The following is a 6000-nucleotide window of genomic DNA, read 5'->3' on the forward strand; positions in this document are numbered from 1 at the left end:
GCAGCCGTTTCGCCCCCTCATGCCCATCGATAACCTCTGCCTGTCAATCAAGCAGAGGCGATCGCTGTCCTGCTACGGCTGTTGGCCGCCCCGCATGCGCAGGTGCACAAAGGCGCCGGCGCATGCGCAGCAGGGACCCGTTCACTCTGCTGCATGAAAACGCTGCGAGCGAACGGGTCGGAATGACCCACATAGTCTCTCCATTCATCTCTCTCTCTAGCTACTGTCAGTTATGAATTTCCCATTAGGCACAAGAGGCACGTACTGTACCTAGGGGGTGGCATCTGTTTGGGGGCCGCAATTGGGTGCTTATGCTGATACTGTCATCCCAAAAATTACCAGTACAGTAACCGCTATTTATTTTCACTGTACTGTACAATATGCCATCTTGAACGGAGTGTAAATGGGTAGCACATGCACATACAGTACAGTACTGTCCCTGTAAGCTGCCCTACAGTACTGTACTTAGTAAATATGTACAGTATACATAATTAAAAATGTAAAAAGTCGCTACCTTAGTCATAATCAGCAGCATACGGGCCACTCACAAATTTTCTGAAGGTCTGGGGCCCCTTGGAATCACGGTGCCTGTCACAAGCATCCCTTTTTTACCCACCTGTCACCGGGCCTGGACACTAGTGTACTGTTACTATACTTTTTACTGTATACTGTATCTTATATTTGTCTCTCTTAGCTACAGACGACGAGCAGTGGCCAGAATATATTTTTGGTAAATATACAGTAGCAATAGTTAGTACTGTAATTACAGTAATTTTTTTTTCTCCTAAATTGTTTTAAGTCAAACTGATATGACTAAGGGTGTGTACACACGGTGAGATATTTTCTTTCGATTTTGACTATACAGTCAAAATCGCAAGAAAAGTTAGTGTATATCGCAAGGTAAAAGTCACCTTGTGATCCCGATTCGATTCCGATGCACGGTCCCGCCAGGTCGGCATCGCAAGAAAAGATAGACTGTGCAGGCAAGTCAATCCTTGCTAGATCGGTGTACTATCTAGTTCATCTCACGTCAATGACATCTCACATAAGCCAAACTTGTAAGCACACATAGTCCATATCTCAAGAAAAGTTAGTCAAAATCTGTGCTATCTGGGCTCCGGGGAGTTCAAGGGAAATCACAAGTAAAAATCTGGCATAGCAAGCATCTCACCGTGTGTACACACCCTAACTGTATTTTATCTTTTTACGGTCCGTTGCCAACCTGTGGAGGAGACAGCTGGTAAGGAGAAAAATACATAATGCACTGTACTGTACTCTAACTTACTGTAACATGTCTATCACTGAGCTGATCATCTTCACACCCTCTGACATAACCTTACAGTACATACTGTACATTCTCTCCTTTTACACCCTCTTCACTCCACAAATGCATGCTGCATATCCCGACTACTGATTTCTTCCTTACACTGTCACCTCCAATATTTTGCAGAAGCTGCTCTCTACAGTACTGTACAGTACTGTATCTCTGGAATTCTCCAAGTCTAAAGTACTGTACAGTACTGTATCTCTGGAATTCTCCAAGTCTAAAGTACTGTACAGTACTGTATCTCTGGAATTCTCCAAGTCTAAAGTACTGTACAGTACTGTATCTCTGGAATTCTCCAAGTCTAAAGTACTGTACAGTACTGTATCTCTGGAATTCTCCAAGTCTAAAGTACTGTACAGTACTGTATCTCTGGAATTTTCCAAGTCTAAAGTACTGTACAGTACTGTATCTCTGGAATTCTCCAAGTCTAAAGTACTGTACAGTACTGTATCTCTGGAATTTTCCAAGTCTAAAGTACTGTACAGTACTGTATCTCTGGAATTCTCCAAGTCTAAAGTACTGTACAGTACTGTATCTCTGGAATTCTCCAAGTCTAAAGTACTGTACAGTACTGTATCTCTGGAATTCTCCAAGTCTAAAGTACTGTACAGTACTGTATCTCTGGAATTCTCCAAGTCTAAAGTACTGTACAGTACTGTATCTCTGGAATTCTCCAAGTTTAAAGTACTGTACAGTACTGTATATTAAACTTGATTGTAAAACAGGCTCTCAAGGCCCACTTCTTCATTACACCCAGCCATCTTTTATTCTATCCCTCTATTCCATACTGACAGTCTGTCTTTCTGCTCATTCCCTTTAGAATGTATGGGTTGCAGTTAAATGCTGCCTGTCGCGGTAACAGTGACAATGCCAATAGGTGTAATCCCTGCGCTAAAATTCTGATCCCACTTGTGGGTGTCCATGACACCCTTAGAGTCAGAATAGATCCTGTGTGGAGCGATGCGAGTCACCAGGTCTGCTGTGTGGTGAGAGCAGCAAGGCTGCAAGGAGACTTGGAGCACTCATCCCTCTGCCGGCGTTCTGGCAGGAGGGATGCAGCTGTTGGGATATACTGTAAACAGCCAGTATCCCATCCGGTGGGATTGCGTATGCAATCCAAATGTACAGTGGAGGTGATTCAGACCTGATGGCTGCTGTGCGTACCGCAATGCTCACGCATGTCGCCAAACAGCGACCGACTGGTGCAAAAATTATGATCGCACAGGTGTTCACAAGGTGATTGACAGGAAGAGGCCATTTGTGGGTGAAAACTGACCATTTATTGGGAGTGTCTGGAAAAACGCATTTGTACACAAGAGTTTTTAGGGAGGGTGTTTGACGTCAGCTCGGTCCCCAATCAGCCTGGTCTCATCGCACAGTAGGAGTAAGTCCTGGGCTGTGCACAGACTGCACATACTGGATTTTCACAACTTGGCATACACATGCATTTGCACACTAGCAAGGGTGAATATCTGAACACAGCAGTACAATCAGGTCTGAATTACCCCAACGTACTGTACAGTACTATAAGATCTTTTGAGCAGGTACCTCCTACCCATTGTGCTTTTCCTTCTGTTACTTACAGTACAGTTGGAGCCTAGATACAGGCATACTCAGCAAATGCCTAGTGGCACAAGCAGCTTCTGCTGATTAACATGATATGCAGCATGCCTATATTCTGTGTGTGACTGCGTCTCTATCTGCATATGAAATGCATTACTAATATGCAGCATTATGCGTATAAGGGGTACTACAGTACTTTGTTGCTTAACGAATAGAAAGGGCACTACTGTGTGGTCTATTGTGAATAAAGATCAATATGATGTGGTGTAATGTGAAAAAGGGGCACTACTGTGAGGAGTACAGTAACGTGGTACTACTGTGTGATGTAACGTGAATAAGAGACACTATTGCATGATACAGTATAATGTGAATAAAGTTGCAGTACTGTGTGGTGTAATTTCAACTGGGGTATTATTGTGTGGCCATGCCCCTTCCCAGCTTTGGGCTGCACACCGAATGTGCACACTGTTCCTATTTAAAATATAGGTAATAGGAGCACCAAAATGAGGACTGCTATGGGTGTGGGGTGATGGTCCTGGGAAAGGGGTATAGGGTCAGAGGAGGAACTAGCATCTGTGCAAGGAGGCACCAGCCAAAATCTTGCATAGGGCATCATATTGGTTATGGCTGGCTCTGAGTACAGTCCACTATTATTTATAGTACTCCCTACACACCACCTACAGTACTGTAACCCTCTGTTTTTGCCACACTGAAGCTGTCATGAAATGTCATGACTGCTAATGCATAAATGACTACAATACAGTATTTACCATGATCTGTACTTGTACTGTGGTGTTTTATTCTTTTGATAATTTGTTTATGACATGTTGAAGCTAAACTCTTGTACAGTACTTTATATTTTGAATAACAGCAGTACAGTATAATACTTTACCTACAGTATACAGTAGTAATTGTATAGTATTGGAATGTGACTAATGTTTTTTTTCCTCCAATACAGAGCCAATGATATATGGGGACCCCAGACAGGGCCAAGAAAAATGGGCTGGACACTTATACTAGAGGTAAACTATAGCAATGCTTAAATTACCTCAACAGCATACAGTAGTGTTCTATTTATTGTAGTGACAATACAGTGCGGGGCCGAAACTAGGATTTTTGCACCCGAGGCAAGTCAGTAATTCGGCACCTCCCATGTACACACACACTTTGGAAGTGTCAAAAACACAGTAATAAACAATTGGTAAAGTGACAACCAGCACCATCAGGGTGCATCCAGCACACATTCCCTAGGAAAATGGATAGGAACACAAGAAAATTAACATGCACCTCAGATACAGTATTGTGGGGGACTCTGACTAGCCAACTTCTGTAGGACTACAAAGCCTAGCATGCCAGTCAGTACCTAGGACCATTTAAAGAGGAGTAATACCAACTTTCTGGGGAGGGGGGATACAAAATGTGGGTTATCGTGGCTGCAGAGAGGAGTCCCTAGGACTGGCTGGTGTTATGTACCTGATATGAGCCATGCAGTCACTGTATCACAATGGGGGAGGGGGAACAATGACTCTGGCTGGCCAACTGCTGTAGGACTACAAAGCCCTGCATGCCAGTTGGGACTGAGGACCACTCTTTGGGAGGCAGCAGCTGTCCTGGCGTATAGAGACCTCACCTCAGTGCCCAGACTAATTATTGGCTGCTATTGCTTCCTCTCACCCTTTCCTCCTCTGGTGGAGCTGCCGTGCAGGAAGGGGGACGTGCTAAGGAACAGGGCCAGGGGCAGACATAGTTTACACAGGCACAGGAGTGTGTGAACGGCCATAAATGTTGTAGTTGCCAGTGGGGGGGGGGGGGTTAGTTTCCCAGGAGTCCACTTTGGTGGTAGTGAGGAGCTGGGACCCGCAGCGAGGGTTCTGTCTGGGACCTGGCAGTAGGTAGCCCCTTAGGTCCCTGTGGTCTTCTGTTGGAGCTACATGCAGGAAGGGGGAGGAACTGGGGAACAGGCCTGGGGCAGACTTTGCTTACACAGGCACAGGAGTGTATGAATGGCCATGAACCAGCCCATGGGAAAATGAAAGGGGGCAGCTGGAGAGTCCATGGTCACTGCCCCTGTCCCATTCATTAGTATTCTAGTTGCCGGAGAGGGGGGAGTTCTTGGACCTGGCAGACGGTAGCCCCTTAGGGCTGAGAGGAAGGAGGGGAGGCAGAGTACCCATATCTGCACCCTCTCAGATTCTGTACCCAGGGCACATGCCCCCTTCGCCCCCCTAGTTGCGGCCATGTACAGTACACTGTGAATATCCAGATTTTCTAATATAGAGTACTGTATTACCACTATTACGCTGTACAGTATATTTATGTTTGCAATACTGTCCTTTTTGTCCCACAGAACAGCTGCTGATGACCCTCCAGGCCATTCAAATATTGGTCCACATGATAGTGGACCAGTTTTTTTATTTTTTGTTTAGATCACTTTAAAATTTAAATTGTTTATTTTTTTTGTAAATTTGTTCATTAAAAATATTTATTGAACTCCGTTGTATATTTTTATATTTTACTGCATGGTACAGTACTGTACCTTACTTACTGTACTATACTGTATGACAGAATCTCAGGTCATCTATAAGCTACAGTAGGCATACTCTACATCCTACAATTATCTTGCAGTTTCAAATTAAATTCTGGTAACGGATAAGAGCAAATGACAATAATCCATTACCAGAATTGTATTACAACCCTTAACTGAATTTTCCCCATACAGTAGTACTAATTTACAGAGTACAGTATACAGTATGAGGCAGTAGGTAATACAAAAATTGGACAACACATCTTTCTATTTACTGCAGAGGACGTGGGACAAAATCAGTAGGAACATGTAACATCACACATACTGTAATAAAAAAGCCAACATCGTACATACTGTACAGTACTTTACTAAAAAGGTAACAACACATATACAGTAATAATATCAACTTAAATTTTTTTTCATTTTTTTGGGGGGGGGGGTGCGGGGTAAAGCATTTTTTTGTTTTGTTTTTTGTATTATTTTTAGTTTTTGTCTTTTGATTTTGGAACACTGGCGCAGACGGACACCAGAACGGAGAATGGAAACAGACAACAGCAGCCCCTGGATGAACACAGCACAAGGCCCC

At 43.8% G+C, this 6000-nt stretch overlaps 1 long non-coding RNA gene across 1 annotated transcript in view; it reads left to right on the top strand.

Annotated features, from left to right (window-relative positions):
• Positions 1 to 5380, top strand: part of LOC134943572 (uncharacterized) — a 28730-nt gene extending 23350 nt beyond the window's left edge. The window contains exons 12-14 of the long non-coding RNA XR_010181615.1: positions 695 to 730; positions 3849 to 3912; positions 5238 to 5380. This is a non-coding gene — a long non-coding RNA (uncharacterized LOC134943572). The remainder of the gene's footprint in view (positions 1 to 694; positions 731 to 3848; positions 3913 to 5237) is intronic.
• Positions 5381 to 6000: the final 620 nt, after the last annotated feature.

The sequence above is a fragment of the Pseudophryne corroboree genome, chromosome 7 (genome assembly GCF_028390025.1).
Source record: "Pseudophryne corroboree isolate aPseCor3 chromosome 7, aPseCor3.hap2, whole genome shotgun sequence".
NCBI classification, from domain to species: domain Eukaryota; kingdom Metazoa; phylum Chordata; class Amphibia; order Anura; family Myobatrachidae; genus Pseudophryne; species Pseudophryne corroboree.